The 12,654-nt window shown below is 34.6% G+C and overlaps 1 pseudogene; it reads right to left on the reverse strand.

The window, feature by feature from the left end:
* Nucleotides 1-6,482: 6,482 nt before the first annotated feature.
* On the reverse strand, nucleotides 6,483-6,983 carry LOC149171959 (SKP1-like protein 1A pseudogene; annotated as a pseudogene).
* Between the last annotated feature and the right edge of the window lie 5,671 nt (nucleotides 6,984-12,654).

The following is a 12,654-nucleotide window of genomic DNA, read 5'->3' on the forward strand; positions in this document are numbered from 1 at the left end:
ATGACACTGGTGTCGTTTGGTCTCATGGTCATGATGAGTTGGATCTCTTCTTCCGTCATCTCAATGAACAATCCTCCGCCATTAAGTTCACTATGGAAAAGGAAGTCAACAGTTGCCTTCCCTTCCTGGATGTTCTCATCTCAAAGAATATTGATGGTTCCTTCTCCCACCAAGTATTTCGAAAAAAGACTCACACCGACCAATATCTCCATGCCAACTCTCATCATTTCCCTGCTCAGAAGTTAGGCGTTCTCAACACGCTGGCTACTCGTGCATTAAGAATTTCTGATGAGAAAAACTTAGCAAAGGAGAAGGCTCATCTCCTGGATGTCTTCGTTAAAAATGGTTACAATAGACACCTAGGTCAAAAAGCCTTCCTCAAGGCCCGGAAGGATCCCTCTATCCAAAAATATCCTAAAGACCGAATCCTTGGGGTACACCTCCCCTACATCCAAGGAACCACTGATAGGATCGCCAGGATTCTTAAGAGGCATAATATCCCCTCGACCTTTAGACCTCTTAACACCATCCGTAGCTCGCTGAGATCTGTTAAAGATCCTGTTGACCCTAAAGACATGAAAGGGGTCTATGTCATTCCCTGTTCCTCCGGAGTCCCATACATTGGTGAAACTGGTCGCTCAATTAATCAAAGGATCAGTGAGCATGCAACAGACTTGAGGCATGGTAGGGCCAAGTCCTCAGCCCTCGCTGAGCATGCTGAGAAAACTAAACATCAAGTCTGTATCGAAGAGGCTCAAGTTATCGCAAGAGTGGCACAATTTCACCATCGAAAATTGAGGGAAGCCCTTGAGATCGAGAAAAGACCTTTGAATCTCAATAGGGATGACGGCTGGAAGATTAGTAGGTGTTGGATCCTAGCCCTTTTACCTTAGCCTCTTCTTTGCCTGACCCCTCTCTGTTGGTTTAGCTGGTCATTGTTTTCTTTTGATATCATTGGTTTAGTAATTGTAATTTCACCCTTTTAATTATTCACCCTAGACCTAGATTATTAATAATTAACTAATTGCAATTTTATTTATTTCACTCATATATTAAAAAAATAAACAAATAAATAAATAAATAAAAAAAAATATAAAAAAAAAAAAAGAGAGAAGAAGAAGAAATAAATAAAATAAATAAATAAAAATAAAATAATAATAATAATAATAAGAAAAATTAAATAAATTAATTAATTAAATATATATATATATATATATATATATATATATATATATATATATATATATATATATATATAAAATAAATAAATAAATAAATAAAATAAATAAATGAAAATTAATAATAATAGAATATAAAAATAAAAAATAAATTACCCTAATCTATTATTGATAATAATATTCAAAAATGTTAATTTAAAAATTAATATAGTAAGATTAACTTGAGGTTAATATAATACAATAATATTACTGTAAATAAATTAAATAAATAAATAATTAATTAATAATAATAATAATAACTAAAATAATAAAAATTATATATATATATATATATATATATATATTTATTTATTTATTTTTATATATTTTAACCGTTAAAAGATTTTTTAACCGTTGCCTGTTCATATAGCCGTTTATATAGCCGTTGAAGGACCTGCATACTCTATATAACGGATCGCTCAGATTTGTTTCTCAACTTGTCCTGACGATGAACCACACTAGTTGGTTCGAAACGCGTCGACAAATGATTCTCTATGTGATTTTGCTGAAAACTCTAACAATCAAATTGCATAAGCCTGAGGTAATTTTCCAAAAAAGGGATTATTTGAACGAATAAAGGCATCATCTAGAAAAATATTGAACATAACTGGCATTTTTATTCTCCAATAAAAATTAGGGGGGGTAAAGCCAGAAAAGTCTTTGATTGATCGAATCAATCGAAGCTCTTCGGTAAGTTTGACCGGAATTGGGGTTGAAAGGGATGATTCTTTCACACATACAACATTTTACCCAATCTAATAGAAATGATCAATGAATGGATATTCTTGTCACTTTTTCTGTTTCTCCTATTATGTCCAATTCCATCAATAACCTATTTTGTTGAAATATACACAAATTTTTTTCCCCAATTGAGATCTGATATAATGATTCTTGGATGCTAATGGGTTGACAGAAAATTTGATATAAGTATTAATTAGCATATGAATAGGGAAATAGGATGGGAATGGGGCGTGGCCAAGCGGTAAGGTAGCAGGTTTTGATCCTGTTATTCGGAGGTTCGAATCCTTCCGTCCCAGACTTATTTCATTGGTTCCTGTTTTCCCTTCCTTCGCTCTTCCCTTTTTTCTTTAGTAAAAGATCCAACTTTGTTTTCCTTTTTATCATAATTTAACCATACTTATCAGAAGGGAATGTGATTACAATAGGGAAGAGATAAAGGGATATATCTGTGGTGCAAGATGGGAATACAGATCACTTTGAGATAAGGTTCAATTTATGAAATTATTTATTCTCCAACAATGTCTTTGTAATTTGATCCAATAACATTCTGTTAGATAGGAACAGATTTGATAAATATTGATAACTCTCGAATAGAGTATTATAAAGAAAAGATTCATTAGATAATAACCTATTGGTTCCTAGCCATCTTTGGCGATGAATTAATGATTGGAAGTGGTCAACCCTTTCTCTCGAATTTTCGGTCAACCAACGGTTATATGAATATCTAACCATTGTTCTACGTACTACAATGTGTTGAACTACTTCAACGAGTCTACGTTATCCGCTATCGATAGCATCACTACTTATAGACTAAAAATACGGTATAGATATCTATTCCAGGAGATATTTATACTCCACTGATCCAATGTTGTTTCTAAAACTATATTATTGCTCCAAAATATCACTATAGAATAAGGGTATAGAATAGGAAATTACAAGCCCAACTTACTGTAGGAATTTCCAGATGGAGTTATGCCACAGAATTATTATATAGTACCTTGTATTAATGAGTAGGTGTTACTTATTAGATAAAACCAAGTGGATAGTGCAATAGAACCTAGTCAATTTTAGGTATGTGAAATTACAAGTTACTCTTTGCAATAGGTGGAATTTCTGTAATATCGGGCTCTACTCGCTCTGATAATTAATATTGAAAAAACCTAATCTATCTAGAGGGTCGAATGATTGGATCAATAAGATTGAGAAATTAAAGGACAAACTGGATATTCATATTCTTTCTTACACCTAAACGTGAAATTCACAAAACTTTGGCAATAGGGTCCATACATGCTAAAAGACGGAAAATTATGATATGGAAGAGGATACAACCGAATGTACATTCCCTTTTCTTTTTGAAAAGAAAAGAAATACCCGGTTATCCTAAAGATTATTATGACACGTTCGATTCTGGTAGAGTGGATAAGGACCTCATAATGATAATCCTTGGATTGTAAAGTATCTATAATTGTAGGTATTAGAAATCCTGTAAGAGTAAAAGTACTATCGTGTTTGGGATCACACCCAATCTGTAACACTTTTTGACGACGTCTCGCTAGAGCGACTGAGATATTACAACTAGTTTTTGATTTACCGATTCCGCCTTTCCCGTAAACTGTTATTTTCACCGCCAATCCTCCTTTATCTAAATCTAAAAGTTATCTCTTTATTTCAAGGTTCTATATAATCGAATTATTCTTTTTTTAAGTAATACCTAATATTGGATGGTAGCAATAATTATATATCCTATTGTATTTATAGGTCAATAACTCTAGGGTGGGGTGTCCAAGAGTTGATAAAAAACCTTATTGAGTTTCTCGTTTATACACTGATGATCATGGGTCGGTCCAAAGAACAAGAATCTTGCCCGTATATGGGAACCCTCCATTGTTCCTCAGTAGCTCAGTGGTAGAGCGGTTGGCTGTTAACTGATTGGTCGTAGGTTCGAATCCTACTTGGGGAGATCCGTTTTATTCAAAATAAAGCTTCGTTTTTACCATTAGGAGTAAGTCAAACATTACCTGTCCTTGTTCATAATATATGAATGCACAATCGCCACAGGATCAAGATAGGATCCTGGTCGTCCGGGAAAGGAAAAATGGAAACAACAGTCTCTTCGAAATACTGAAAAGTTCGGAGAAACAAATCCATTTTTCTCCTGATGTGATGACATTTCGAGAGCTGAAGGTGAAGAGGCCTCTATTTTCTCGACCCGTTACTAGTCACTCGACCCATTACCAGTTGTTAGAACTATAAGTTCGTTCCCTGGAAGTCAGAATTAGATCCCTACATGCTGTCAATCTATTTTCCCTCAGATTTGGAAGAATCTCTCGTTCTATAACCCTAATCTAAATCTAATAATGAGGAAGATTTATAGGAGGTCAAAAACAAATATGTTGGTTACTCTCGGACGTACCGGGTATCATTTTCGATAAATGACCCTTTGTGAAGACTAAGTTCCATAGCTTTGCGCTATCCCAATCATATCATAATCTCCCTACCCCTGAAAGGTCTCCCTTTTGTCCCCTTTCGGGGTGGGCGAGGAGGGATTTGAACCCCGACACCGTGGTTCGTAGCCACGTGCTCTAATCCTCTTAGCTACAGGCCCCGTCTCCGCTAGATTCGTTCCAAGAGTCCCTCCTAAAAAGAATCCTATAATTATGGTGCATTTTGGCTAGCTACTTTTGAATTATATAAATAATTAAGTTATCCAAAAATTTAAAATAAAAATATATCCCTAGCTTAAACACATTTTTTTCGAATATAATAATAATTTTAACTTTTTAAAAATAAAATATTAAAAGAATATATAAAAAATTTATGCGTTGAAATATTAAAATTATATATATATGAAAAATACACGTTTACCTATTATATTTTATAATATAAAAACATATACAATTCACAATTTATAAATTTGACTTAGTTATATGGTATATGTTTTAAAATTGAGCTTTCGTTAGTTGTGTTAAGATACTCCTAACCTTATAGATAAATAAATAAAAATATATTGCTTTTGCAAAAGGGAGGGGCAATGTAGCAATATAGTGTTATATAGTGTTATATACGTTATAAATTAAAAAAAAAAAACCTTCTTGATTGTTTCCACAATGCGTGTTTCTTTAAAAGTATTACTCAAAGCGATGGTTTCTTTAAAATGCGTGTATATAGAATGTTATATAGCTGGATTAGTCAATTCCTTTCTACATCCAAGAATCATGAAGCCTATATTTCGCTTGTCATATTGATTTAATAAATTTTATGATTTAAAATTATTTTAAGATGGGTTTCTTTGAAATGGGTTAATATTTTTATATCAGTGTATATATTTAAGTTATAGATTTATATAGTTTGAGTAGGCTTCACGGTTAAAAGTCAAAATTTTATTGAATTTTCAAAACTAGAAAGATTGAGGAGATTATTTTATAAATATTTTACTCTTTATTAACTTTTTAAATTTAGCTAACTGAAAATATATTATAACATAAGTTTTTTTTGATGTCTATGAATTTTACTATCTATTTAATTATATAAATGCTCATAGTCATGTTTATTTTGGAATAGTACTTTTAAAATTTTAATTTAATTAACCATTATTATTAGGTGGATAATAAGAATTGAATGGCCATAGAATATTTTATTATATTCTTAGTAGTAGTCATATGATAATGAGTTATTATTTTTTAGACATGTGGAATTACAAAGTCATGGTATTGTCCCATGATATTATAACAAAACTTAAATTTTTTATTTTATATATATATATATATATATATATATATATATAAAAGAAAGGAAGAATATCTAAATTACTTATTGTAGTTTGTGCCAGAATTTGAGAAATTTCCTTTGGATTAGTATAAGCATATGATGAAACAAAGGTCTAGAAGTTAAAAAGAATTAGACTAATACATCCAAAAGAGGACTTTTGTGTCATGCAAGAGATTGATGTCAGTACTAGTTGGAAAGAGATCACAAAGATAATGGGATTGGTCTTACTTGTGGGTTGGTACTTACAAAAATTGTAACAATAATTCTATGAATGCTTCAATAAAATAATATTTCACATATATCTTTTGTTGATGCTTTCATGTAACTAGAGTATTATTATGTGATAGTATGTATTAAATAGTGTATAATTATATTATACTAATTCACCTCTATTTCCAATAAGTTTTATGTAAAATATACAAACATTGTAAATATTCTAATTAAACTGAAAAAATTAAAAAATATATATATTTTAAAATAATTAAAAAGGATAAAATTCACAACAGAATATACACAGTTTATTTTTTAACATTTTATCAACTGAAACTTCCAACATATCTATTAACATTTTTAACCAATAACCTTTAAACATCTGTGTTTTTATTACGATTAATGAACACTTTCAATCTTGCAATATATCTATCAACATTTATAACCAATAATCTTTGAACATCCGTGTTTTTTTCTCAGCAATAAAGATGTCCAGATTTTAATAAAAATTAACACGATATTTGCCTATCGTATAGCCCAACAATTTCATTTGAAAGCCCATTCATATTTACGCCTTATCTCCTCCTCCTCTTCCGGTGTAAAATCATTTGCAATGTTCAGCTCCCGACGGACATTCTCACATGTTTCCAAACGAATTAATATGTCCGCCATGCTTTTACAAGTCAAATCCAAAAGACTTGCGATATTCAGATAGTTGGCGGCACGTGCAATGTGAGATAGAGTTAAACGATCAACGGCGAGGAACTGACCATCCCACTCGTCGATGTCGTCTATTGTTTTCATGGGACGCGGTGGATGATCTACATGATATTTACAATATTCGATAACCTTTTCCAACATTTCACTGGAGACTTCGGGCAGAGGAATGGGGTTTTGAGTGCCCATGTCCTCCATTATGATCTTTATGGTACGTGACTGTAATGCCACCGCCTTCTCCACATCGAATATTTTACCGTCAGAGCTCTGCAACTTCACCATCTCTTTGCATTCCTCTTCCTTTCCCTTCCCTGACGTCTCCGCGGCCATTGCGGACGATGGGCTAACAAAGAAGTTCGTATTACTGAAAGCGATGGATCCTGTTGACTGTTTTTAAAATGCGTGTTTCGTTAAAAGTATTACTCAAAACGATTCATCTTCTTGACTGTTCAGTTTCAATGAAGTTCGTAGAAGTCAAAGCGATCGATCTTCTGGATTGTTTCGTTTGAATGCGTGTAGATATGATGTTATATAGCCGGGGAAATCAACTTCTCTACCGCCAAGATCCATGTAGCCCATATTTCGTTGGTCAAATTAATTTAATAAATTTTATGCTCTAAAATTATCTTCAGGTGGGCTTCATTGAGAATCTTGCGAGTTAATATTTTCTATTTAACTTTAATTCCATCTGTTTTAGAAGGATTCTTCTCACACTTGGTCTCCCTGATGATAAAATTTAGATATAATTGAATTCATGCTATCAGTGTAGAATATGAAATTTTATGTTAGTGCTTATTATTTAATAAATTTATATCAAACTTATTTTTGATAAATATAAAATAAAATAATATTATTTTCCGTGAATCAAAGAGCTTCTATTATATTATTATGAAAATATGAAAAAACAGATTACAAAATGTTTCTTAATAGTTCCCCTCACTTCACTAGATTTGTTAGCTAGGAGAGCCAAAGTACTCAGAAAAGGTTCTCATGGAGGGGCTAAATAGCCTTACAAGCCAAAAAGGGGACAAAAATAACACACAACTTGTAAGCATCATATCATGGAGGTGGTTGAGGAAGGTGCAAAGGAGGCACTGTAAAGAGACCATATCTCATGCATATGGAAATCAATGTGCTCGACATTGATCTCCAACATGCAAACGATCATTAGTCCAACGTTAGCTCCGACAAATGTTAGCCAACTACTACAAAATCTCATTATGACTTAACTGCATGATGTTCATGTATGCCACGAGCTCATTCCTATCCTAATATATAGACTCCCTAAGGATATCTAGGTTGGCCTCGATTCCTCTCGGGTTCTCAACAGTTGATTCCAAAGTGACAGGCATAACCACACGACCTCAAGAGTGGCCCTATTCCTAAGCTACCTCCCGTGTATGCTCCACACTCGTAAAGTCTGCAGTCAACAAACAATGGTTGCATGTGCTATGACTTGTCTGCCCCTCATGACCATCACCTCTATGAGGTCGATCTCGTTGGTGAGGCATAACAATGCTCGCACTAGAATCCCAGACTTGAAACCCATATAGGACAACAACCTCTGCAATGTCACCACCCACATGAACCCAAAGAGGATACACATGGACCAAACAAAGAGGAGGGGTATAAACACTATAGCACAACAGAGCCCACAATACACAAGGGTGGCAACAAGCTTGTCTAACCTCAGGTTGCTCTCATATCCAATAATGAAGAAAATGGAAAGAGAATTACTCACTGACCCTACACTGAAGACATTTACACACTGCACATAACATTCAAACAAGGATCACTACACATTAGCATTAGCCCTGATACAAAAACCATGTAGCGCCAAGTCCAGAGGAGGGTTGTAATAATGACACCATAGACTCACAAACATTAGAAAGGAGTGAGGCCCCAGGGTCATAATGGAATCCCCACCCAATATCCATTGGGCATACCACCTCCACCACAACCTTAAAATACCATAGAAAGACTCTACAACACGCATGACCCATGGGGTTGGGCACCACTCGAGATCTCGATTTCGCAAGCCCAGAAAATCACACAACTGCAACCACAACCTCAACACCACCAAGACAAAAGTCACATAACAAGACCACATCCAGATAACAAGGGTTACCTGAAAGCCATAGAGCACTAGTCTAGGTAGGGGTCTACACCATTGGTAGTAGCCAATGCTTCCACTTATAAGCCAAAGCCTAAGAACAAAGCATGAAGAGAAATTCAAGTGTGCTTTGGTTTCCCAGATGAACACCTGAGAGGTGTCCTCGATACAAACTGCTGCATAAAGGTCTATCAATGCGGTTTACTAATTTTTCATCTTCTAGGACGAGCTCGCATGGCCACCCTCATTCGACCTTACCACCCTACACCCACTACCCACCTCCCAATTCTCATCAACCTTCCCAAAAAACTTGTAAACCATTATCACTACAACCATCACTTTTGTAATGATCAAAGGTCGGTCGTCTTGCCCCATAAGGCCCTTCATTATGTGGAGTATGCCTACTTCGTGCCAAAGGGGGAAGTCCCAAGGCAAAAGAGACCACCAGAAAATACCATAGCTCCTTCAAGCTATCCAAATTGATCACTTATTCTTAGGAATGGGTATTTATTAATTATAGCTCGAAAGGATTATGCACTATAACTCTATTCCATACATTAACAATTTGATGCATTACATTCAAGTATATATATTGGTGTAATTATGGCCTCAATGGCCCAATGGGAATTATTAGGGTTTGATAACTATGTGTATTGATTTCCATTATGTAAAATTAAGTTTTGTTACTTAATTTATTCTACATGCTCCAATTTGTTTTGTTCTTCCACAAGTATTATGGCTTAATTTTCGTTTCTAGATCAATAAAATACATGCTTCTTTAAACATTAATATTATTATTTTATACATATAATTATGGTGCATTTTGGCTAGCTACTTCTGAATTATATAAATAATTAAGTTATCCAAAAATTTGAAATAACAATATATCTCTACATTAAACATATTTTTTTCTTATTAAGATATACAATTCACAATCTATAAATTTGACTTAGTTATATGGTATATGTTTTAAAATTGAGCTTTAGTTAGTTGTGTTAAGATACTCCTAACCTTATAGATAGATAAACAATATATCCCTACGTTAAACATATTTTTTTCTTATTAACATATACAATTCACAATCTATAAATTTGACTTAGTTATATGGTATATGTTTTAAAATTGAGCTTTAGTTAGTTGTGTTAAGATACTCCTAACCTTATAGATAGATAAATAAATAAAAATATATTGCTTTTGCAAAAGAGAGGGGCAATGTAGCAATATAGTGTTATATACGTTATAAATAATAATAATAAAAAAAACATTCTTGATTGTTTCCACCATGCGTGTTTCGAAGTATTACTCAACGCGATGGTTTCTAAATTTCAATGCGTGTATATATAATGGTATATAGCTGGAGTAGTCAATTCTTTTCTACATCCAAGAATCATGAAGCTTGTATTTCGCTTGTCATATTGATTTAATAAATTTTATGCTTTTAAATTATTTTAAGATGGGTTTCTTTGGAATGGGTTAATATTTTTATATCAGTGTATATATTTAAGTTATAGATTTATATAGTTTGAGTAGGCTTTATGGCTAAAAGAATTTGTTTTTCTCTCAAAATTTTATAGATTTTTCAAAACCAGAAAGACAGAGGAGTAGATTATCTTATAAATATTTTACTTTTTATTAACTTTTTTAATTTGGTTAACTCAAAATGTAACAGTTCTTCTTCCCTCAAGACAATTCCAAGTGATGGATTGCCTTCTTCATCATCTGCACTCACAAAACACTTGTTAAAATTAAAAACATAAGGCTGTTGTGCCTTATCTTCTTTTGGCAATAATTCAAATGGTTGCTCTGTTTTCTCCTTCTTCTCTGTCAGCATATCAGCATGCTGATTCGAATTCTTAGCATAATTCATGAGACTGTCCATTAGTCTTTCTTCCACACCATCTGCTCTAATGATACCTTCTTGCCCTTGTCCACTGTACTGAACTCTTTCATTTGCAATCTCCCTGTCATACTTTGAATTCTCCAACAAGTATTCCAACAATGCAATTTCTCTATGGCATTGTTGCAGCATTTCATCATCACTTATAGTCCCTGCATTCACACACAAACTGTCAGTTTGAAAATAACAGAATTCAACAGTTTCAACTGTTGCTTCACTTATCTGTGCTACAGACTGATCTACTTCTTCTGTATCCATAAGAACTTCCTCTTGTGCTGTAACAGCTTCACAAGATTGCACATCCTCCTCAGCCCCTGTGACCACATCAAAAGTATCAGCTACATTATCTAGTTGGTCTGGCTCTATCCAATAACTCAAGAAATCATCAATGATCTCCTCTTCACGACTCAACGGTATACTTATCATTTGCTCAAGGTATTCCTTTTTTCCAAGTAACAGGGTTTTTGAATTAGTCTTCTGTCCCAGCTCATCTTCTTCTTGCAGAGGCAACAATGTATGATTGATACCATCCTTTCCAAACTTGTAGGTGTTTCTCTTTCCATCATGCATGGCTCCTTTGTCATATTGCCAAGGTCTTCCCAGCAATATGTGACACACATCCATAGGCATCACATCACAAACAATTTTATCTTTGTACTTGCCCACTTGAAATTCCACTTCACACTGTTCACTTACCAACAGTTGATGTCCCTTTTGTAACCATGAAACCTTATAAGGTGTTGGATGCTTCATTGTCTTCAGTCTCAATTTCTCCACTACTTCTGTAGAGACCAAATTATCAGTGTTGCCACTATCAACGATCATTTGGCAACATTTCCCTTGGACTTTGCACACTGTCCTGAATAAGTTTTCCTTTGTGGCGGTTCAGCAGCCACCTGCTTCACTGGCTTAAGTAAGACCTTATTAATCACCAGAGATTCCCCTCTTTCTGGTGAATTTTCTTCTTCTGCTACCACTGCCATTGCATCTCTCCCTTAGCTGGAGCAACAATTGCATTCCTCTGCTTTATGTCTGCATTCTCTGGACACTCAAAAGCTCTGTGTCCCAGCTTGTTACATCTGTAACATCTTATTTCTCTTCCTCCTCTTCCTCTGGAAAAACTCCCTCTGCCTCTTGCATCACCTCTTGTGGGTGCATGCTGGGTTGAGCTACTGCTAGCTCCTTCTTTAGGTGTTGTAGATCCTCCTCTACCACCTTGACTTCCTTTTCCTTTGAAAGTCTCTCTCCCTCTGGCAGACTGCTTCCTTGTGAGTTTTTTCTCAGCTTTCAGCGCTATCTGATAAGCTTCCTCTACTGTTTTAGGAGACAACAAACTTATCTCATCCTGAATGTCCATCCTAAGGCCATTCAGATATCTAGCCACCTTCTCATCTGTATCTTGGGCTTCTCCAGCTCTTATGCTCACTTTATAAAACTCTTATGTATACTCTTTTACTGTTAAAGCTCTCTGTCTAAGATTTTGCATTTGTCTAAATAATGTTTGCTGATAATTACTTGGCAAGAACTCACCTCTTAAATTTGCGACCATTCGGCTCCAGTTCTTGATTGGTTGTTTACCAAGTCTCTTCCTTTCCGCCTGCACACCATCCCACCAGAGTGCTGCGTGGCCTTTTAACTTGGTGACAACAAACTTTACTTTCTTCCCATCCTTTGTTTCCTCGTAATCGAAGAATTTCTCCATGCTGTTAATCTAGTCGATCAATTCTTCTGGATTCAGTCCTCCTTGATATACTGGTACTAATTGGTTCCATGGCCTAGCTATGGATTTTAACACTGACTGAAAGAATCTCATCTCAAGAGTAACCTGTACAGCTTCCTGTTCTTCAGCAGCTTCAATTTCGGGCTCACTGACATCTCCATCCTCTATATTTCTATCTGAAGTTAATGCATCCACTCTGGCTCGCAGCTCTTCTACGGTTGCCATTAGTTCAGCATTTGCAGCAGGTCGTCCTCTTCCACCACGTCCTCGT

This window comes from Pinus tabuliformis, chromosome 4_2 (genome assembly GCF_031772625.1).
Source record: "Pinus tabuliformis cultivar Carrire ecotype Pingquan chromosome 4_2, CPIR1, whole genome shotgun sequence".
Classification (NCBI taxonomy): Eukaryota; Viridiplantae; Streptophyta; class Pinopsida; order Pinales; family Pinaceae; genus Pinus; species Pinus tabuliformis.